This window comes from Globicephala melas, chromosome 3 (genome assembly GCF_963455315.2).
Source record: "Globicephala melas chromosome 3, mGloMel1.2, whole genome shotgun sequence".
In the NCBI taxonomy this organism is placed as follows: Eukaryota; Metazoa; Chordata; class Mammalia; order Artiodactyla; family Delphinidae; genus Globicephala; species Globicephala melas.
In genome coordinates, this window is record NC_083316.1 from 81,335,254 (window position 1) to 81,360,818 (window position 25,565).

General features: G+C 34.3%; 1 protein-coding gene across 2 annotated transcripts in view; it reads right to left on the reverse strand.

Annotated features, from left to right (window-relative positions):
* ST8SIA4 (ST8 alpha-N-acetyl-neuraminide alpha-2,8-sialyltransferase 4) overlaps window positions 1-25,565 on the reverse strand; it is a 103,889-nt gene that overhangs the window by 28,566 nt on the left and 49,758 nt on the right. The window lies entirely within an intron of this gene.

Sequence of the window (25,565 nt, forward strand, 5' to 3'; positions counted from 1 at the left end):
ATGATTGCGTTATATTTGTCTACGTGTGTGTACATGTGTGCGCATGTGTATAGACATGCAAAAAGTATATGTGTGCAAATACAACTAAAATTAATGTTTAAAAGAGATACAGACAAATGATTTCTAGAGGATTAAGTACATAGTCATATGTATTTACATAACCATACTTGCATATGACTTCAAATCTATGTATTATTTTTTATTACATTTGCTTAGGTTGTAACTATAAGTAGTGTTTCAAGAACAAATTGCTGAAAATATAGTATGACCAACACATCAGTTCTTAAAATTTAGACCCATAGTTTCTCAAAATAAATCTTACTGTAAATACATATAGGACTGACTTTGAGTGTCCACTGACAACTCCCTTTAACGATATGAGTTGAAACTGAAGTTCCTGGTTTTACCAGTGGATCATTAGCTACATTACATAAATATATTTATATGTTATAAATTACTTTTAGAAATATTTCTCTTTTTTGCATTTATGCTCCAGTCCTTCAGCAACCACTTAACTTTGAAGGTCTACTATCCGCCAGGTACTCTGCTGGGGAGCAAGTGCAGAGCAGGACATGCTCTTATCTTAAAAAGAGACTTAAAAAAAAAAAGAGAGAGACTTATAAAATCCACCTATTAGGAGGATTAAATGAAAGAATAAATGTTCAGTAAATGGAGTTATTCTTATTGCTATCGTCCTTCCTCCTGTGCAGAGACACACAACTCTTCTCCAGCGTATTTTCCAATCTGCATCCTGCTTCATCGTATTCTTTTTTCCTTCAGTCTCCACTACTTCTGCTCTACTACTTAACCTTCCACTGGAGTTGGAGTCCAGTTATTAGCTAGAGTGCTCCTAGATGGGTCAGATGTGATTATTTCTGAGGGGACCACCCCAAAAAATCATTTTAGTTTTAAAATTCTCATCTGACTCGATCTAACTTTTCTACATTTTTTTTTTGCAGGGGGGATAGATGGGTGACTTAGGAGTTGAGACACAATAGGAATCTGTATATGCAGGTGAAAAATATTGGAGTATACTCTCAGAATCTAGTACCATAATTTGGTCTAAAACACTGATTCTTGAAAACACTTAGCATTTACCTCTGAGTTCTAAACAGAAACTAGTTTTGTTTAAATACAACACTATTCATATTGGTCTAAATAGATACCAATTATCAATAACAGAGACTTCATATCTAGATAAGTTAAATATGTTGTGTTCATTCATTCTTGAAGTAAGAGCTCAGATACAAATCAGTCCATGCTTTAGGTTTTATCATTTTTTTTTAACTTAACCCACATGGACTAGTTTTTCCTTTCGAGGCTCTGTAGGCATACCACAGTTTTTGCAATTAGACCTAAAATGTGCTGCTGTATATCTGGGACATATGTCTGAGGGAAGCCTTCCCAATTCTTAAAAAATATTGAGGATATTTCTGTATCACAGATGTTTCATTACTAAAGACATTTCAGTAACACAGATGTCTCATTTTCAAATATGCTTTGGACCACAGCAACTATAATAATAAGAAGAAAGATTTGCTATTCCCATCAGTGAAGTGAAGGAAATTGTTCTTATTGTCAGTGTGACTCGCCCTTTTCAGTTAATGTAGGTTAGTGCACTAAAACGTATCACAGCGTTCTAAAATATAATATACCCTTAGCTAACTTCCACATCTTTCTGTTCCCTTCTCTTCTTGTTTTTATTGGCCTGCTTTAGACCATCAGTAATTTGCACACAGTTTAACAAATCAGCCTTTAAATAATCTTATAGGCCCTTGTTACCCAATACAAGACTAATTTTATGAAAATACAGCTCTGATCTTATCACTTCCTGCTCACAAACCTCTCCTGATTCTCTACTTTCAAAAGAATAAAGTTCCTTGTTACACGTTTCAAAGCTTTCTAGAATCTTACACTAGTCAAACTCTTTAGTAAACTGTCTCACTCTCTTACTCAATTATTCTCTCACTGTTCTTACTCAGTTATTTCTACTCTAATAATTTTGTTCATCTCCTCTCTGTGTCAAGCAATTTTCTTTTACCTTGCTAATCTACCATCTTCAAATAGGGAAATCCAATCCACATTTCAGGGCCCAAAATGCCCCCTTTTAATAAAATAGCTCATGATTTACATTGATGAAAGTAATTCTTCCCTTTAAAACACATTGTATATTCATGCATTCATTCTGTATTTAATCAGGTGCTAGACACTGTGTGATAAATTCAAAGGTGAATAAGGCAAATTCTCTGCCCTCATATTACCCAGGCGTCTATTTGGTTTTATTTGTTGTAAGTTTTATATACTGTTTTTGGTTAATATCTCACCTTACCCAGCAAAATTGAGAACCCCCTGGAGGGCAGAGATCAAACGAATTGATCTTTATATCCCTGGGTCCTAACAGGGAACTTGCATTTGGAGGAAGGCAGTAGATCTTCGTTGAAGTGAAGTGAATTCCTAGTCTATTATGGACTTCTGATTCATGATAAATGACACACGGGCTTCTTGATGATTCATATTACTATAGCCCTGGTGAGTGGTCTCTAAAATAATCTTACTGGTTTTATTAGACTCCAAAGTGAATACCTAGCATACTAAATTAAATTTTTATTTTAATGCATTTCTAGTGTAAAAGGCACTAGAGAGTACAGATTATGAAATCAAGCTGCATGGCTTGGATTCTGGCTCTGCCTTTTACTAGTTGTGTAAACTTGGTCAAGTTACTTACTTCCTCAGTTTCCTTATGTGGAAAATGAAAGAAACCACAGAACTAGCTTAGTGGGTTGTTTACAAAGTGTGAAAATCACTTGTAATAGTGACTGGTACATAGTGTTACATGAGTGTTATAATATCATACAATGAAATGATTGCAAAAAGGCATCTGTCTTTACACATGTCATTTTCTCTGCCTGTACCACTTTCCCCCATTCCTTACATTAACTAAAACACCCATTTCTCCAGCAGGTCTTTTTCTTTTAACCGAGCTCCCATTCTCATTTCTTTTAGAAGAGATCCTCCCACAGCATCTTTGCCTCCCCCTATCATAGCATTTGTTATACTGTCCTGTAATTTCCTGCTACTAATATAATCATCCAAATGAAGGTGAGAAACGTGTCTTTAGTCCAAGTTGGAACCCCAGACCTGCAAAGTACCTGGCACATAGCATATGTTCAATAAAAGTTGAATGAATGGGTGAAATTAGTAAAGAAAATTGAAGTTTAGGAAATCATCTTAGTCAAGTGAGTACTAATATAATAATAAGGGATATTAGTATAAAATGCAATCTAAATATATAAACATATACAAAATGTATATGTGAATATAATATTGAGGTCTATTTTCAATAAAATTAGAGAAGTCGAAAAAGGAAAGAATAATAAGTAGAAATAAAACATGAAATCCTACAGTGACAAAAGGAGCAACTGTTAATTTGTGGGGATTAGAAAGAGTAGAATAGGGCTTCCCTGGTGGCGCAGTGGTTGAGAGTCCGCCTGCCGATGCAGGGGACACGGGTTCGTGACCCGGTCTGGGAAGATCCCACATGCCGTGGAGCGGCAGGGCCCGTGAGCCATGGCCGCTGAGCCTGCGCGTCCGGAGCCTGTGCTCCGCAACGGGAGGGGCCACGACAGTGAGAGGCCCATGTACCGCAAAAAAAAAAAAAGAAAAGAAAGAGTAGAATAGCTTAGGATTTAGCATTTCTTAAAACTTCACTTGGATATTAAACACAGTAACCTCATGGTTGTCTATCTCACATAAAAAAGAAACGTCTTTACTTTTGACAACGCCTGTAATTTGGTATCTAATGGGGACATTAAAACATATTTGCTGGAAGGAATTATTGTGACTTACTTTAATTTGATGGTTTTGAATTTCTGAATGCTTAAAAAATTTATTTTCTCCTTCTCAAGTTGTCATGCTTAATGAAATTGACCTATCTTTCTTGAATTAATTTTTCAAAGCCATAAAACAAAGAAAAATGGGAAGAAGTCTTTCAATTTATATTCTTACACTTATAGCTATATAGCACTTTTGCATCCCAAAAGGGATACTAAAGATACTAACTTGGTCTTTTCAATTTGTACACAAAGTTCTCATCACAAATTCTAAGAGACCCATAGGTTTAGATCTATTAGCAAGTGGTCATTTCATTAACTATACAAAGTGACATTTCTCTCTTAGATTATGTGTTACAATAAGAACTATATTTGGTCTTTGTCCCCCAGTTCCTGGCACAGAGCTGCTAAACCTTGGAATTTCCTGAGTGATAGGAGTGTCTTTTGTTCTAAATAAAGATTACTAACATTAGTACTAAGTTTGTACTAATGAGGTGACTTAAGGTGAGGCCCCTAGATACCTCAGGACTAGTGCTGGTGATTAGAAAGGCCAATTCATTAGAGGGTGAAAAATTTCTGCCCACCCCTGACCTCTAGAAAGGGGAGTGGGGCTGCACTGGGGTATAAAAGGTCCTGAACAAGGCTATTCAGAGAGCTCCCTGGCTGGTATACAGTCCAAAGTGCTGAAAGCTCCCAGTCATCCCAGTTTTCCCACTCCCCACTCCATACCTTGCCATATGTATCTCTTCTATTTGGCAGTTCCTGAGTTACATCCCTCATAGTAAATCATTACTAGTAAGTAAAGTGCTTTCCTGAGTTATATATGTGTCCTAGCAAATTAACAAGCCCAAGGAAGGGGTTGTGGGAACCCTTGATTTACTGCCAGTCTGTCAGAAATACACAAGACCAGAGACTTGTAATTGGTGTCTGTAGTGGGGAGGTGTGTGGAACTGGGCCGTTCAACTTGAGGGATCTGATGCTAACTCTGGGTAGATTTTGTCAAAATTGAATTGAATTGTTGGACACACAGTTGGCGTCCAGAGAATTAGAGAATTGGTCCTTGGTATTAGAAAGCGCTCCAGAGATTATTGTGTGGGGAGTTATTCAATTGTTTATGGAAATGTTAGATATTCTGACAGCCAATGTTAGATATTCTATTTATTTTGAAAGATGTTGCCATTTTCCCCAAACATAACCAGATTATGTGGTTGAAGAAATAGGAAAATACATGGGAAAAACATTAATTAAAAGAAAAAGTCGGGCTTCCCTGGTGGCGCAGTGGTTGAGAGTCCGCCTGCCGATGCAGGGGACACGGGTTCGTGCCCTGGTCCGGGAAGATCCCACATGCCGCGGAGCGGCTGGGCCCGTGAGCCATGGCCGCTGAGCCTGCGCGTCTGGAGCCTGTGCTCCGCAATGGGAGAGGCCGCAACAGTGAGAGGCCCGCGTAAAAAATAAATAAATAAATAAATAAATTAATTAAAAAAAATTTAAAAAAAAAGAAAATGTCTTTCAGTCCCAATAAATGTGGCCAGCTGAAATCAGAACATGTATGTTACAGCAGGTAAACACATGACAATTTGCTTCATGCAGTATTGAAATTATTGGTAGTTGAAATATATTTCATATTCAGTCTTACCAAATTTTGCACCAGAAGTTTTACTTGTCACTCATGTGAAACGTTTAAGATAAAGTTTACAATGGAAAAAGACATTATGGATGCTGTGGTTGCCAAATAGTATTTCAGAAATAACGTAGTAAAAGACAATAGAGATTTATCAACAACTAATGCAGAGCTGTTTCACCTGCCAGGTTTAGAATAGACATATTTCCCCTTTTAGTATGCAGTAGACATATTTATCCATTATTAATATTCACCAGAATGGAAAGATAAACATCAGTTAACTTCAAACCAAACTGATGGAGCTATAGAAGTGAAGAGGAAGATAAACTCAGACATCTGGAGTACAGTACATTCTGACAACAGGGTAAGGTGTAAGATGTAATTACTGGTCTCCTATTGGATTTTTTTTAGCCAAAGGTTTTATCTATGTCAATATATTTTATTAGAAGCACGTGCTCTTAATTTAAATAAACCAACAGAAAGAAGGGGAGGTTGCCAGGAGAGAGGGGGAATATCTGAAGAGAGAAATAAGCTTTTCTGTACAGCAAAGGAAAGCATAAACAAAGCAAAAAGACAACCTACAGAATGGGAGAAAACATTTGCGAACGATGCGACCAACAAGGCCTTAATTTCCAAAATACGTATATAAACAGCTCATACAACTCAACCACACACACACACACACACACACACACACACACACACACACCCCCCAACCCAATTGAAAACTGGACAGAAGACCTAAATAGACATTTCTCCAAAGAAGAAATACAGATAGCCAATAGGCACATGAAAAGATACTCAACATCGCTAATTATTAGAGAAATGCAAATCAAAAGTACAATGAGGTACCACCTCACACCAGTCAGAATGGCCATCATTAAAAACTCCATAAATAACAAATGTTGGAAAGGATGTGGAGAAAAAGGAACACTCTTATGCTGTTGGTGGTAATGTAAATTGGTACAGCAACTGTGGAAAGCAGTATGGAGGTTCCTCAGAAAATGAAAAATAGAACTACCATATGATCCAGCAATCCCACTCCTGGGTATGTATCCAGACAAAACTCTAATCCGAAAGGGGTACATGCACCCCTGTCTTCACAGTATTACTATCTACAATAGCTAAGACGTGGAAACAACCTAAATGTCCATCAACAGATGAATGGATAAAGAAGATGTGGTACATATATACAATGGAATATTACTCAGCCATAAAAAGGAATGAAATTGGGTCATTTGTTGAGACATGGATGGATCTAGAGACTGTCATACAGAGTGAAGTAAGTCAGAAAGAGAAAAACAAATATCATATGTATCCCTTATATGTGGAGTCTAAAATATGACACAAATGAACCTATCTACAATACAGAAACAGACTCATGGAAATAGAGAGCAGACTTGTGGTTGCCAAGTGGGAGGGGGCTAGGAGAGGGATGGAGGGGGAGGTTGGGGTCAGCAGATGTAAGCTATCATATATAAAATGGATAAACAACAAGGTCCTACTGTATAGTACAGAGAACTATATTCAGTATCCTATGATAAACCATAGGATATTCTTTTCCATGATGGAAAAGAATATAGAAAAAGAATGTATATATATGTATAACTGAATCACTTTGCTGTAAGCAGAAATTAACACAATATTGTAAGTCAACTATAATTCAATAAAAAAAGAAATAAGCTTTTCTTAATTACCCAAAGGGTAATTTATTGAACCTGTTTTTCAGTGATGCATTAATTAGAGCTAAGCCTTGTTGAGCACTTATAATGTGTCAGGCACTAATCTCTATGCTTTACATATAACTCAAATGATCCTCTCAGCAACCCTATGAAGTAGATATTCTTAATAAGCCCATTTTACAGATCAGAAACCTAAAGCATAATGAGCATGAAGAACTGGTCCAAAGTAAGAGTTGGTAAGCTGTGGAACTGGGAAATAATAAATGATCTCCCTCCAGAGTCTGTGCCCTAAAAATTATGTTGAGCTGAATCTTAGTAATGCTATTAATTTGGCCATGCCATTTTTAGTTGGATGTTTTTAGTTACATGAATTCAATTTGAAATTTAAAAAATAAATTACTAAAAAGTAAAATGTGACTGAGGGTCCAATACTCCATGTTTTAATTTTCATGGCCATTATTCTGAGATTAGTTATTGGGCATGTTGATTAACTAATAAATATTGCAGAGAAGTAGAAATACTTCTAAAATCTAAAGTAGAAAAAAAGGTTAACACGCTTTTCTCAGTTAAATCGATTGTACTCCTTATTAAGTATAACCTGAAATTAAACAACTTTCACTTTTCTATGGCAAATGTTAAATCCCAAGTTGACTTCTTAACTTGTTAAATCCCAAGTTAACTTAACTTGTCAAAGTTATCATTCTCAATCTCTGAAGGGGACAAATAATTTTAGGAATAAAAAATAATTTAAACAATCAACTTGAATTGTGCATGATTAGAAAAAACATTTCTAGAAAGTATTTTATCATCTCTGGATTCTGTTTCTACTTAGATTTGGCAGAAATAACACTGATACTTGGGAAAGAATAAAATCCATCAGAGAAAAGTGCTACTGTTCAGTGCTGACATTAAAGTGGAATACTTTGGAGACCAACTTTCCAATTCCCAGGTCAAAAACACTCCTATGTCAGTTATTATCACTATTGACTTTACTCACAGGAGCTCTAATGGAAGTTTAGGGAATTTTCTCGTTAGTGCTAAAACACACACACACACACACACACACACACACACGCATACTCATTATACCTGAGGGAAATAAGAGGCCATTCTGATTATTAGCTCTACTTTCACTTGTAAAATCCGAGTCATCGTAAGTGTCAGAGGTACTTCGGGAGTCAATGCTGAATTGGTTTACAAAGAAAGAAAGAAAAAAGATAGGACAGATATATGATGGATAGGTAGATACATAGCTAGATACATAGATATATGATAGACAGGTAGGTATGTAGTAGATAGATTCCTGCAGCTTTATTTTCCATATTTTCTTCAAATTTGGGGAGAACACATAAAACAAAATCATAAGCCAATTTATATCTTAGTCTTATGCACCCATTTCTATACCCAAATTCTGTCTTGAGGATAATTCTAAAATATTAAAACATAGGAAATTTTACTTTTATGTTCTTTTTTTTTTTTCACTGCTCACCCCAAACTCAAAGTCCTAACCTTCTCCAAACCACTGGGAAAAAGAGATGATTTCCTTTATGTGATAGGTGAAAAACTATAAATAACAGAAGATAGAGTTCAACAACTGTGCCAAGTGATTCTCCCAGCACAACACACACATATACATACACACATGTGCACGCACACACATGTTCTTCCATTTTGCCAGTATTATCACAGACAAAATAAAATAAATGGTGTTCACAGGTCCTGTAAGCAGCAGGAACCTTTCACTAGGATTTAATTGTTCAAATCCAAAACTTATTTTTCTTGTTTTTCCTAAATCAAATACTATATTTGCTGTTTCTTATTGCTTCTCTCAATCAGGTAAGACAATTAATGGAAACGAATGGCACAGATTTGCTGTCTATAACACTTACTGGTTCTGTGGCATTGGACAAGCCATCTCCCAGCACCAGTGGTGAAATATTGTAGATGCAATGGTTACAATGGAACGACATTCAACCATGGAATGAATTTAAGAGGTTTTAGGTGCAATGTCCATGATACTATTTTGTCGGTACAGCTCTATAAAATCAGTTTTCTTGACAAAAGTCATCCTCCTCAATTATAAGGTTAAAACTGCTAAAAAACAGAGTAATGATGAATTCTGTATGATCTCAAGTATTTCTGTAAAAGGTTTGGTTCTAATTCTCTTTGCTGAGATGCTTTCTTATGGAATAAGGAGGAAACAATATTTCAGTTTCTTAACCTAAAACATCTCGGAAATAAATAACTAGGAGTTATAGTAAAACGTACAGTAAATGAAATATTTTTCCTATAAATCTGAACTGCTACTTTGCACACATACTTTCGTTCTATTTAGAAATGAATCTTAATCTGTAATAACAATTAATTCAATAGAAAACTCCATTAGAGTTCTGGAATATCTAGTAGCTAATATAGAATTGGATGCACATTAACACACACATATATACAAATGTGTAAATATATAAATTTGTTATAGTATTTTAATCATGTGTTATCAAGTATTAAAACTTATCTCTGTTTTCTTTATAACATTTTTATCAAAAACTATTTTTTTCCCTATATTTTTAGTTATGACTAAAGGAAATGACAATAAAATTTTACTTTCTCAGATAGGTTATTGTCATTTTTACATGTTATTTTTGTTTTTAGGTTATGTCATTAAGAAATCAAAATTTTCCAATTATGTAAGTAAACATATTTCTTACCTGTGAGAATCAATGTCAAAGCTACCAAGTTTCTAGGATAAAATGGAAAATTTTAACTCTTGTCAAAATGCTTTCAAGCTTTTATAATAGAGAAATTAGAACATAAGAATTTTGCCATGTCATAACTATCATTAATAAGATTAGGAGTTCCTACATTTTAGAAAAAAGAACAATATGTAGGTAAATAATAAGTTTAGAGTACATATTCATTTCTGAGAAACATCATAAATTGAATGCCATTCAAAGCATTTAGCCAGGCCAAACTCAATAGCAGGGAAAAGAAGTTGAGTATTTTTTCTTTAGTCAATAACATTCAGAGACTCCACTTTAGAAATTATCATATAAGTGATCCACTATGCATGCTTATATTTGATTAGAATAATAAACTAAAGAGATGAATTATATAAAAGTGATTGATTTTTCTTTTATATATATATCAGTGTTGTCAGTGCATTTTCATTAGCTGATCTAAACAATGATGACAGATACAATAAAAAGAAAATATTCTAGTAAGTGAGATAGACATTCCTGATAGAGTTGCCAGTGTGACAGAAAGGATTTTGTTTAATAAGCATGTATTGCTAGTGGCCTGAATTTCTCTGTAATATACACAAGATTCTCCTTGAATCATACATGTATTCTGGTTTGCTGGAGGTGGCTCTTAATGATTCACAAGAGCCATTGTTAAATTTTCTTGAATTTTATGAGCTGGTTGACGTCTCATAAGTAGGCTGAAATTGGACATGGTGGGAGTGTTTACACTATGGAAATCAGCAAATGCTATAATCCAGGTTTGTCTGTTTTCCTAGAGAGCTGATTATTAAACATTTATTAGCACACACTGCCTGAAACGAACCTCTACTGGTGAAATGCTGAGTAATTTTCTGCAACTATTCCACAACCAGTTTCTTAAGATAGTGAAAAGAACATGACATTTGGTATCAAAAGATGGATGTTTGAGACTAAGCTACTGTATGTACAGTCTCAGTAAGTCACTTAACCTGCCCAAATATGCATTAATGTCATTATTTTTAGTGAGACCTTTGATTAGATAATACGCAGTTTTCTCCAGTTCTAAGACTGTCTGAATCAATTGCCATATATGTTTATATCTCATTCTCCTCCCCATGAGTAGAACAATGAAACTAATGGTTAAGAGCTGGATAAAGCAGAGAACCAAGATAAGTTAATTAGGGTAATTGTCAGGATGGAAGAAACAAAGGGGTGTGTGTCTGGTGAAGACTGGATGTCTTCAACAACGCCTAGACACAGAAGACAGAACAACTCAGCTCTGGCTCACAGTTATCTTGAAGAAATGAAGGTCCAGTATTGCCAGATCTTCTGATATTTAAAGAATCAACAGAAATAGAAAATTTTATTTGAAAGCTCATGGCTCTGAAATATTAGCGAAAAATTTCATTTTTAAATATCTGTGTTGTTAAACAAGTCAGTGGACTGGTCAGTCATCAGTTTGATATCCCTATTCCATAAACAGGAAGAGGTACAGAAATAACAATAGGGTGTTTCTACAAGAGAAATGAAAGAAATCAGGTATTTTAATGAAAACCAACATTATATTACTTATACCACTAACAAAGAGATGAGTGCCAAATAGACGCCGAAAACAATATATTTAAAAGAATCTGTCTTGACCAGAAATAATATCTAAATTATACTTTTCTCATTCCAGTCCAAACATTAGTACCTGATTATGTTGGGAATACTACAGGGAGCACTAGAGAAAAAAACCTGTTAAATTAAATACTAAGATAAAACAGTATAACAAGTTGTTTGCTTATTTACCTATAAGAATGCAATTAGTTTAATCTGAATTAAAAATAAATACTTAAAATAAAGACTTGAGTCCAGAGATTCAAGTCTAAGTCATCAACATTGTAGCTAGTTAGAATATATTCTCTGGGACTTTTCTCAGGTATATCTTCATGAACATTTGCTTTGTATGGACTAATAAACGTGTACGATAGAAAACATAATTGTCACTAGGTAATTTCAGCAAATTGTGAAACAATGTCATCCACATTAAGCTTCCCAGCAAAACTGTTTAAACTATGTTGACAAAGCTAGTTCTTAAAACAGATTATTTTTTATTCCTATAGCCTTTCACCAACTTAGAATGTGCAAGAATTGATATTTAGTTATAATACAAATTTCACTGGTTCTCTGGACAAATAATTTTAAAGTTCCTTATGGTATTTCAAATTTCACTTAAAATAAAATATTTCAAATTTAGATGGTTTGAGTTTTACAAATAATATGGCACACCATCAATCAATTTCCTAGAAGAGATCTTGATTTTGCTCTGCAGATGTCAGCTGAAAGCCTGAGCAGATAAATGAACTTAAATTTAATGAAATGCTTCAGAACCCTCCTATAAGGTTTGTGTTATCTCTTTTGGAGTTGGAAAAAAAATTGGAATTCTATTTTAGAATTACTTTAAAACTTGTGCCTGAAGTTTGGGGTATAAATCCTTAGCTAGACACAGTTTATTTGGTTGTTTCCTCTTCTTGTCTATGAAAAATAATTTTCTTTTATCTCCTGCCAGGAAACACAGGCCAGAAACAGCTCAAGATCTGTGATAACATATAAACAGGAATGAATTCACTTTCTGAATATCATTTTGGTAAAGAGTACAAGGCTACATAAATTAATAGGTTTTATTATATTGAAAAATCATACATCCAAAAGGAATGATAAAATGGAACAAATATTATCATACTAATATAAAGCTACACTTTTCTATAAAGATATGTGTGGAAAGTGAGCTGCTGGCATCAGCAGTTCTGGCTCTGCTACTATCTGCATGTCTAGCCTTAGATCAGACTGGCTCTCAATAGCCTGCTTTGTAAAATAAGGGGTTTAGCTCGATTATGTCAAGGGATCACTACAGTCCCTTCAAGATATATTAATTAGCTATGCATAACATATTTATATATTTTAAAAATTATATCCTTTAAATATTTTCACTACACCTCAAATCTTTTTTTAACTATTCCTGATCCCAAACTTTATATTATATATGGTTTTATCAGTGAGACACAGCAAAATTTTCTGATTGTGAAATGACAATCTTCAATGCTTTTTAAATGGGTTAAAATTTTCTAAGCAGTTATGAACTTCCTTGCACCTTTTTTAACATTTTCAAATATTTTCTACTTATTTTAGGGAGGAATATAGTGCTATTTTTAAAGAAATCCAAAGCAAAGTATATACTTGCTTGATGAACATACATAAATACATGGTGATTTTAGAGGTTCCTTTAGGGTTAAAGATGGGGGATTTTCAAACTTGTTTTCAATGTATTACTACAATGAAATGAAGAACAAGCTATGAAAATGTTCCCTAATATCATCAACCATCAGCTTGTTTAGAAAGTCCCCAATCAAACCTAAGTGTTAAAAGGTCCAGAACACTGAGTGAGGATGCCAAATTCCCCAAGCAGGTCATTTCATCGTGAGTCACAAGGCTTGAGCAATGCAGTCATTTCCTAGCACACTAACTGCTGGAGAGGAAACTGCATGCCTCCATCATCTCCTGGCCAGTCAGGGCAGCATCACATTTGAATAGTCTGGTCTGCCTTTCAGTCTCCTTCCCAGAAAGCCTATGCTTGCTCTTGTGACTTTCCTGTCCCCAGGTTTCTTAAGGATATAAGAAAGCCAGTCTCCAAAGTTTTCCTATTATATAGATCCAAAAGAATAAAGTGAATGAAAATAGTGGTGTGTCACCTTTTTTTTCTTTTTCTTTTGTAATTGTTTCTTCCTCTTCTATTCTCCAGTACATCCCTGCCATCCACCTAATCTATTTGCAGTCCCAGTATGCCTCCTCTTCATATTCAGTGTCTCACACGCTATGAAAAATCCAAGGACTTAGTTCCTGTGCACACCAAGTAAAATGAGAAAACCAGAACAAGGGAAATGTCAAACCCACCATATATCATGGTGGACAAAGAAGAGAGATTCATAAATCCATCTGAATAAAATTTTGTTCTGTTACCTTGAATTATTTCTAAACAGGTTACTCATTTTAGTAGTTGTATACCTGTTTCCTTTTATCACCTTCCATCCCTTTCTAGAATAAATTTTAGCATGTGGAATCACTGTTCAGATCTTGAAGCTTTTTGTAAATTGGGATTCTGATGTATAGTCTTTTATTAAAAATCAAGCCATAAGGTATCGAAGTCATTCTGTTTAGTTCTTTCAAAAGAGGACTATTGGGCTTCCCTGGTGGCGCAGTGGTTGAGAGTCCGCCTGCCGATGCAGGGGACACGGGTTTGTGCCCTGGTCTGGGAAGATCCCACATGCTGCGGAGCGGCTGGGCCCGTGAGCCATGGCCACTGAGCCTGCACGTCTGGAGCCTGTGCTCCGCAACGGGAGAGGCCACAACAGTGAGAGGCCTGCGTACCGTAAAAACAAACAAACAAAAAAAAACAAACAAAAAAAAAACCCAGGACTATTATGCAGTATTTAGCTATGATACAATTAGAGAACAGACACTACTGTGAGTTCTTGGTCTATACGCCTAGCTAAGCTTTAATCCAGCTTGGAAACTGTTTTGTGCATCTCTGCTCAGTGATCCCGCTCAGCTCATATATGCCACTGGAGATATTCTAGGCATTTGCCAAATCCCTTGGGCTAGCATTTCCAAATTACCTTGTCTCTTCCTTAAATGAATCTCTGGATTATGAAGGAGGGGATTCCATCACTTGAGGAAGCCCATGCTTTTGTTACTTTCTCTGCAAGCTTCAGACCTAGCCCAGCTCCTGGCACAGGATGCATCTATAAGTGTTGAAGGGGTAAACATACAGAAACACATCTATTCATATTTTCCAAATGTGGAATTAAGTAATTTAAAGTATTTTTCCACTTCAGTATAAACTTTTTAATGAAAAACTTTGTATTTCATTTTTTTGTGCACTCTGATAGGAATGCCATGCTTTCTGCATTACTAAAATATTTGTATGAAACATATTCTGTGTTAATTATTTCCTATAAAATAATTAGCTTACTAATTTGGAAACTGACAGCAATACTGTTGTAGGCATCTGTTCTAGGGAAAAAAGAAAGACAATATTTGCCAGCTGAATAAACTACAAAATGTGCTTAGCAGCACTGATTCTGCCTAGAAGTGACTTTTATTAACGGAGACCTACTGACGGATTATATGACTACAACACTGTGAATTCACAAAGTATCAATTCCTTTTTCGTTAATGGTGACTACCAAGGAGCAAAAACAAACATGAGAGTTTTGGGAAAGTGCCCATATTCCACCCCAACACTGTTCCTTTAATTTTTATTATTTTAAAATAGATGCTATTTATGACGGTACTATTTTCCCAAGCACTACAGAGAAACAGATATTTTAATGCAAGATCAGGTTGTCATATTGCAAAAATTTTATATATGGCTGTAAAATAATTTCTGCAGAAAGTTTGCAGAATTCTCTTGAGAAGAGTAAGATGATCAATGGAATAAAATGCAAAATTATAACTTTAGCTGTAAGTAATAATTTTACTTTAAGTAAGATCCATTGGAGCAAAGGGAAAAAAATGAAGTTAAATTCTATTAGACTAAATCATCAAAAAATATTAGTAGTGTAGTACAGAATCCCTTGCACTTTAGATCATGTAAGAATATCCAGATGTCACATGATTGTTTTAGCTATTTAATTTCATCCAAGTCTGAGACTGGCACAAATATCATTGGATACCTGAAACATGGAAGCTCTAAATCTGAACTCAGTTGCTTGGTGCTACAGCTTTATTAATTCTGGCCAATTTCTCTGATCTTATTGCAAAGGCCAAGGAAACTCAGTCCATATAATTCATTCAGTGGAATCTATACAAGCTAAGTATCCAAGAATTCCTAATTACTTTATTGCACTATTACTTTATTACATTTTATTTTTTAAAGAAGAAGAAATGAATTCTCCCACTGATTTTGCTATATCTAGACTGACATCAAAGGACAATATTTTCTTCAAAAGCATGCTTTCAATGAGTAATTAGAGACTAGGACAAGCAATATGACCCATACTTTCATTATGAAAACAATTTGGTGTTGACAATGAAAATGTATACTGCCTGAAATAAAACCTGTTTCTTTTTAGTAAGGAATTAATGATAAGATAGCAACTGCCAGCCCAATCTCTCTGCAACACATTTCATTTGACTGCCAACATGGCCACTGGATGACGGTTTGGAGGATAAAAATTAAAGCAGGGTAGGATTGAGTGATTGTAACTGAGTTCTTAATACACTAACATTCGACTGATATTCTCTCCAGGAACATTAATCAGGGAATATAGCTAAATAATACCACTTCTGTGGCAATGAGATCTTATTCTGAAAACTCATGTAAAAGCAAGAATACAGCAGGCATTTAACCAATACAGAGCAGTGACTTGTCACCTACAGTTTTTTGGTACTGACCTTATCTGAGAGACCTAACTTCATGATCCAGCTGGATAAAGACGCACAGACAGGGTAAGAGCAACGTTAGCACAGAAATCAGCAGTACTGCTGCTCCCAATGTATATTCATTGGGCCTTTACGATTACTTTCTTTTAATCCCAACAACCTATTTGCCATTAAGTAAAAATTACTTATCAGTTATGTGTACCTTACTGCTTATCGAAGCTGCTCTCTCTCCTGAATATGTGAAGTTTAGGTGGCTATTTCTTATTGAGACAAAAATCTGCTCATATTGTACAGAAGTAAAGTCTTTTGAGGAATCAGGAATCTTTCATGGCATATACAAAAATTCTACCATATAGACGGAAACTTAATTTATGGACAAGGCGTAACAATGGTGTATCAGAAGGCTAAAGTTCTTAAGATATGATAAAAACTATCCGTCCTTAAGAACGGAGAAAATACTTTAGGATTTTACCTTCACTTAGGCCCATGAAGTGGGAGTCCCAGTATAATACCATTTGGAGGAAAGGATTGTGACAGTGAACACTGATCTGAAAAAATAAGTGTAAGAATTTGCAACTTATATAATGTGATTTGACTGGTTTTCAAAATAAACTACTGAACAATATTTCCCACATCTATCAACACATATACATTGTGTTTAAATACAGTCTTCAGAAAACCATATTGAACCACGAATGCCCTACCTTCAAGGGAGAGCACACTCACTTATTAATACATAAAAAGGAACACCATTCAGCATATTAGTGGGGAACAAAGAACAGCCCTGGCTTCTTGGGATATGCATTGATGAGGACAAGCTGGCAGAGGTATCAGACTCAGATCACTGCCATGTGATTTCCCTGCCTACCACTGAATATGGGTTGTTACTAGGGTTCTATGGTTTTGATTTTTCTCTTGTCTCTGTGAGCACTCTTCTTCACTTATTTCATCCATGAGGTGTGAAAATGTAAATGTCATTTCTGAAAAGTCAATCCCAGGTATCTGGCTGCAACTGGAATCCGTAGGAAACAGAACTTCCAGTCTGCCCCTGGCCTATGTGCTTTCCAATTCTTTGTTTGTATATAAACACAAAACCAGAAAGAATTGTTCAAGGGACTTTAAAAATATAGTCAAAAGTCCTTATTCTTGTACAACATCCTTACTTATTCACCCAAATTTTTACATGATTTGGGGGTAAGGCTGAGAAGAGAGAAAAAAAAGAGATGGCCTTTTCCTTGATCTCTTGCCAATAGGAATCATGGTGTGCTGGTGCACAGGCCTTTGAAATATGCAAAAGACTCTCTCAATAAGTTGTTTCCCACACGATAATTCTAGTGGTCAAGCCCCAAGTCTTGCCTTATTCTCTTTGTATACATTACTGTTACCTGGTGTCATTTCAAAGATCTATAGCATAATTTGGAAGTTGTAGCTTGAGGCTGTGATCATGTGATCAACCATATGAGGAGCTAGAGTTAGCTGACTATGATCAAACAAATGCAAACACTTAACCTAAACTATTTCCTTCAAGCTAAACCACATCTAAATTATTCTGAGGAGCTAAGAAACTGTAAATTTTAAAAGATTTTTGGGATACCTGATTCAATAACAATTCCTCAGCCAACTTAGACTGTATCTAGTCATACGCACTGTTTAAAAATTTATTATTATATATTTGCCTTTTATTTTAAATTCACAACTAATTATTTTAATGTATATAAGAAATCTCTGAATGTGGTCACTTCCAGATCACTTGAATTTAAATTACAATAGCTTTATGCAGATTAATTCAAGATATTCATATTGAATTCAATTCAAGACATTTTGCATACTGATCAGTGTTAGTCTTTTTTCCTTAAAGGTCAGAGAAACAAGGAAATTTCTAAAGTTATTTATGTACTTCCTACCACTCATTACAAGATTGGGTCTTGAGAGTAGAAAGGCAATAAAAGAACAAAAAGCATGTAATGAATACAATCCATGAAGTAAATTCATGAATTTTTCCTGCAGCTCTTAAATATAGCAGTATAAACCTTTGTTCTGAATACTAAATGTCAGTATATGAATTTTAAAAAATGATGAAAATAAATTTCTTTCCTCGGCTAACATGTTTGAAATAACCATTTTCTTCTAGAAAGCATCATAATAAATAAATATATATACAGAGAGAGATTTTGAAAGATAATAATTGAATAACATTAAGTTATTAAATTATGGAACAGGGCTTCCCTGGTGGCGCAGTGGTTGAGAGTCCGCCTGCCGATGCAGGGGACACGGGTTTGTGCCCCGGTCCGGGAATATCCCACATGCCGCGGAGCGGCTGGGCCCGTGAGCCATGGCCGCTGAGCCTGCGCGTCCGGAGCCTGTGCTTCTGTTTGTGTGTTTGTTTGAAACATACATCCCTTGTGAAGAGAATACAGAGAAAGGATACCCAGGTTAATTTCAGAGAAAGGAAGGAGAGTGAGGAACTGTGCCCAACTGGAACTAACCTTTAAACTGAAGAAGTAGGAATGATCTAGGTAGAGAAGAGAAAATAAAGCATACCAAGGAGAAACCCCAGGATATGTCAATATCACTGAGTGCCATGAAGGCTTCCCCACTCCTCAGAAGACACCCTAAATACTTTGCAAAAGCTTTTCATCTCAATGAGAGAGAACCAAGAATTGGGAAACATGTTGGCTAAGGGCAGCCTGGCAGGTCTGTTTCCCACAGGGTCCTGTTTGGGCCATACACCTATGAATGACTTCTCAGATGCAAGCCATTTGTATTTTCATATTCCACAATGAAATATGAATGATGGGAGCTGCTAGAAAATAATACCATGACTCAAGGGTAACTAGATTAAGATATCAAGAAACATTGCAGTTTAGAAGGGTGGATATCAGAGTCCCCAGTGAGGGAAGAAATATTCCATCATGGAAATATCATGAGGTTTAAAATACCTATTAAGCAGTTTCTAGCTACTCAAAAGCATTAATGAAGGACACACGTTTTATAAAGAAGTATTACAGCTGTGTTGCTCATTAGTCAAAATGGAAACCATATGGAAATGTTTTTGGAATAAGACTAAATTTAAAACAAGTAAGCCATTTTCAGAAAGCATTTGGAGTGAATCTCTCCATTTTCAAAGTTGTTTTTTAAAATTGCTTTTCCTTATGCAACTTTGAGTTGATTCAATACTCTAAAATAATCCACTTGAATAACAGAGGTAATTTACTCAAATTTCCTGAAGTCTACTAATGGTCTGTTTCAGCTTATATTTTTACCAGGGATTCTACTGGAAGCCTGGTCTGATTCAACTTCTTCTGCAAGTACATGCCATTCACATGAATTTAGCCTGCAGAGGATCAACCTAATTTTATACAGCCTTTTATCTCTATACTCATTTAAAAGTGGCAAATTTTCACATCTGAAATATAAGTTCAGAAACTAAAGTCTGAGATACGGTATTTTTGTGTTAGTCTTAAAACTGGAATAAAAGTTGATGCTGGAAGATGTATGAAAATACAACCTGTTTATTTGTAAGAACCGTATAGAAAATCGTGCGCTGTAACAAAGAAACTAATGTGTGCTTCTTTTCTTTTAATAGAAAAGTATACTTGACCAATAAAATATTTTACAACAGACTGACAGCTACACAGATAGGAGGTGAGCTAGAGATGTCACTGGATATAATTTCTGTAAGGCTTGTTATTCCTTCCTACATTGAAATCTACAAGCTAGGAATTATGAACTTGATCATTACATTGAGAATCAAATACTCAGCTAGTTTACAGGCTGAATGATAAAAGAAAACATCAGTGATTCAGTAAAACCCTGGAAAACTTAGGAGGTTACATTAAGGGATATCCCATTGCTCAACATAATTTTATTTAATAACAAAAATGAAGAAATGAGTACATTGGACATGAAATATTCAGATTAATTAGAATATTATCTTATATGTTGAATAAGAGGAAAAAATTCAAGTTATTTAGACACAGTAATAGTATAAAAGAATACTCAGTCTCCCAATACAAGATGAAATTACTAGAAATAATAAATTCAAGATAGCCAAAAACATAAATATAGAGTGGGAGATTTGCTGTATATTAAGCATGGCAAATAAATTTTTGAAAATCCAAGCGAGGACATGTTGAATATAAATCAACAATGTATCATCATTATAAAAAAAGACAATGTATTATTGAATATTGTTTGATACACTCATGGTCTAGCAGAGCAACTTGCATGGAATAAGTTGTTTTATATATATATATATCACTAGTATACTGTATTATATAACTGTGTATTATACATTATATAGTTTGTAAATATATGCAAGATCCGAATAGTATATTAAATATTGTATTTTGTGAGTAATATATAGCATATGTGTACACTTTTACTTTTCATATATGCAACAAATAAACACTTCTCCAGAAATAATTTTCCATAATTTGCATTTATAGAAAGATCTATGCTTTTTAAAAACTTAATAATTGTAGAAATCCAAAGAAAGAATAACTTCAATAGAATGAATGGCCCCATAACAAAGATATATACTTATCTCTTCTATACCTACTTATATACATATATATATACACATGCACATATACATATTTGTGTGTGTATATGTGTGTGTGTTTGCCTGTGTGTATTTTTACTGTAAACAGGACACATTTAGTGAGGGTGCGTTAGCTTAATTATGGTCTTGAAGAACGCGAAGAATATTCAAATTCCTAGACAATATTTAAATTCCAGACTTTAAAGCAGGAATATTTTAGTAAGCTACCTCAGTTAGTGATGATCAAAAGTTAAATGAACCTCCTTTAGGTTATAGAGAAGATATTCCTGAGGACGTTTATGAAAATTAAGTACAAATGTTTGTGGCATTTTGAATATTCATGTGAGTAAGAACAACTAAAGTACAGAACAAGTGAAACTCAAAGCCCAAGGGATCTAAATGATTATTTATGTCAATACCCACAATTCAAAGGCTACAAATCTGAGACTCAAGATTGTAAATAGTCTTGTCTATGGTCAGAATAAGAAGGGTTTGTTCTGACCTTCTTTGATCAAACTTTTAAGTCATTCTTAAAAATTCTGTAAGCCAGTGTTCTCAGCTTGGATCAATGTAAAAACACGTTTTAAAGGGAGTAAGAATATTTTTTCTCAGAACCGGCAAAATACATCTGTGAACTCCAATTTGAGAAACATTGCTGTAAGTCATGAGGGTTATATCAAGCATTTCAAATGAAATTCTTAATTCCAGGGAAATTTAAAGCAGTCATATAGTCAACTTATCTCACACTTGCACATTTCTTTTGTAGTTGTAAAATTATCCCTCTAATAAAAAAAAATTTGGAAGATTTGTCAAATACAAGGGTAGCATATGTATTCTAAACTAAAAGATAAAGAAGAAAGAAGTAGAACTCATATAGAAATTTTAAAAATCTATAAGAATTGAATTTATCCTTTCCTTAAAATTCATTTTGGTGAAGATGTTTGTTTACAAAATTGTTGAATAACTCTAGAATTATTAACTATGAAGGAGGTGACATCACTGAACACTATGTATTTTTATCAATCTCAATGATGACCAGTGAATTCTCAATCCAAGTATTTATCCTGATTAAAACAAAGTATTAGCTTGTCATTTTAATAAGTATAGGTCCTATTATAGGAATATTTATATTAAAACAAATTAATAATTAGAATGTGGTGACAAAATAGAGCAAAGACATCATTTTTGTCACAGTAAAATTAAAATAATAAAACTAATGGATCATAAAAATTTATAAAATAATTAAGGGAGATATTTTATCTTTGGTTTAAATACTTTAATAATAGTTCATAATATTTGCCAAGGGGCAAAGATTTCAAATAGAATTGTTTGAATATTTTTTCCAGAACTAATTATAAAGAAATCTAAAGTTTAAATCAATTAAGCTCTAGTATAGATACCTGAGTAGAAATAAGAGCATTATAATATAAGGGAATAGAGATGAGAACTACAAGAGCAAACTCCCCAAAGTACAAACTTCAAAAAAAATGCAGATGAGTACACATGATTCTAATCTAGAACAGTTTACATATAATATATTTATGCATATAAAATATAATTTTAAAAATGCTTATTTGTCTATTTCCTGGAAGAATTCTTTTTTTTTAACATCTTTATTGGAGTATAACTGCTTTATAATGGTGTGTTAGTTTCTCCTTTATAACAAAGGGAATCAATTATACATATGTTCCCATATCTCTTCCCTCTTGCATCTTCCTCCCTTTCACCCTGCCTATACCACCCCTCTAGGTGGTCACAAACCACATAGCTGATCTCCCTGTGCTATGCGGCTGCTTCCCACTAGCTATCTACCTTACGTTTGGTAGTGTATATATGTCCATGCCACTCTCTCACTTTGTCACAGCTTACCCTTCCCCTTCCCCATATCCTCAAGTCCATGCTCTAGTAGGTCTGTGTCTTTATTCCCGTCTTACCCCTAGGTTCTTCATGACATTTATTTTTCCTTAGATTCCATATATATGTGTTAGCATACAGTATTTGTTTTTCTCCTTCTGACTTACTTCACTCTGTATGACAGACTCTGGGTCTATCCACCTCACTACAAATAATTCAATTTCGTTTCTTTTTATGGCTGAGTAATATTCCATTGTATATATGTGCCACATCTTCTTTATCCATTCAACTGTTGATGGACACTTAGGTTGCTTCCATGTCCTGGCTATTGTAAATAGATCTGCAATGAACATTTTGGTACATGACTCTTTTGGAATTATGGTTTTCTCAGGGTATATGCCCAGTAGTGGGATTGCTGGGTCGTATGGTAGTTCTATGTGTAGTTTTTTAAGGAACCTCCATACTGTTCTCCATAGTGGCTGTATCAATTTACATTCCCACCAACAGTGCAAGCGTGTTCACTTTTCTCCACACCCTCTCCAGCATTTATTGTTTCTAGGTTTTTTGATGATGGCCATTCTGACTGGTGTGAGATGATATCTCATTGTAGTTTTGATTTGCATTTCTCTAATGATTAATGATGTTGAGCATTCTTTCATGTGTTTGTTGGCAATTTGTAATATCTTCTTTGGAGAAATGTCTATTTAGGTCTTCTGCACATTTTTGGATTGGGTTGTTTGTTTTTTTGTTATAGAGCTGCATGAGCTGCTTGTAAATTTTTGAGATGAATCCTTTGTCCGTTGCTTCATTTGGAAATATTTTCTCCCATTCTGAGGGCTGTCTTTTGGTATTGTTTATGGTTTCCTTTGCTGTGCAAAAGCTTTTAAGTATAATTAGGTCCCATTTGTTTATTTTTGTTTTTATTTCCATTTCACTAGGAGGTGGGTCAAAAAGGATCTTGCTGTGATTTATGTCATAGAGTGTTCTGTCTATGATTTCCTCTAAGAGTTTGATAGTGTCTGGCCTTACATTTAGGTCTTTAATCCATTTTGAGTTTATTTTTGTGTATGGTGTTAGGGAGTGTTCTAATTTCATTCTTTTACATGTAGCTGTCCAGTTTTCCCAGCACCAGTTATTGAAGAGGCTGTCTTGTCTCCACTGTATATTCTTGACTCCTGTATCAAAGATAAGGTGACCCCTGGAAGAATTCTTAAGAAATTATCTACGGTAGTTGGTAGTGGAACTGATGATCTACTTTGTGCACTGTTTAATTTTTCTTACACCATGTTAAAAAAATGAGAAAATAAAATATAATCATCCCATTATAAAAAAAACAGCACTTGACTATTATGAATCAAATTATAGTAACTATAATTTTTTTGTCTAACATTATATATTTTGTAAAAATATATTTTAATACATCTTATATAATAATTTAATTGCATATTAAATGACATCATTGGGTTAAATGTTTTTTTCAGATTTTAGGTTATACGTTGATAATTTTGTTATCAATGTATAAAGAAAAAACCTTGATTTTTATATCTTGTAGTCACACATTTTTAAAGTTTCAACAAATCATTTTAATGTTTCAAAATCTCCTCTTCACTCTTAAAGTCTTAGGAAAATTGTTCCATTCTTCACAAGAAAATTACAAAATAATAATATTAATATTGGACATGTGGGGCTTCTGAATAAATACGAATGAAAAGCTTGCAATCCTAAACCAGTGTAATACATTGATGTATTCACTTTAATTTGTAACTATAGTTTTTAAAATTTGTCCCCATTAGGCTACTCTTTCATTATTTGGTAAGATTGTTTTAAAATTAGAATCTTGCAATACCTTCCCTTCCTGTTTCACTTAACATGGCTTGGGAAGAATGACCATACATTAAAAAAACATCATTGAGTTTTGTGATTGATGGTTATATTTTCAGAGCTTGAAAAACTCTACAATTAAATGGATGCTTAAAGTTGGTAAGCCATCAAAATTTTCGGAGAGGAAAAAGTTTAAATGATGAGGCTTGACGATATGAAAACTAAAGGATTCTCCTAGTGTTCAAGGACTTTTTTGCTTTCCAAATCACTTAAACTTTCTACTTGTAACTGCAGTATTTGGAAGGACCTTTGCATTTTAACATTGTGATTACGTGCACTGTAAAACGCATGGACTGCACGAAGATCTGTCACGAGAGACAACAAACTCTACTAATCAACAGAGGATATGAAACTCTCTAAACTATTTTCCTGAACTGTATTAACCACAGGGTTTCAGAGACGTAAAAAAGATACTTAAAGAATAGATCTTTGGGGATTTTGCTCTTGCTTTCATATCATGTGAATCATCTTTGTTTCATCAGTGTTCCCACTTCCTTATTTTCTTTCTAAGTTTTAGTAGCTTAAACATTATGTTGAAATGCTACATTTGCATGTATTAATGTGTTAATTTCACTAGTTCCATAAATGATATTACCTTTCACATACATCATGAGTACAAATTTCCAACGTATTTGAAAGGTGAAAGGCAAATTTAGAGCTACTTTTTATACCCTGGGCCACCGTTTAGAACTCAATCACTTGACCTTTAGGGAAAAGATGTAGATGTGTAAGCAGGAAAGTTGCAAGTTAAGTTCTTTCTGGAGAATTCAAAATAAGTCTTCTCAAAAATACCTAAAATATAGTAATCAAAAGAAAGCATACCATTAACTTCACCAGTAGTCAGAAGTTTGGCCCTGTTGTTCTTTGGAATAAACTGTTTAGGAAATAGTGAAACAGTTTATATTTATAATGTTTATGGAAGAAAAGTAAATAAGACAAAACATAAGAGAGTATTGATGAACTAATTAGTAAAAGGTTCTGCACTTTCTATATTTAAAATAAATGTAAAAGGGC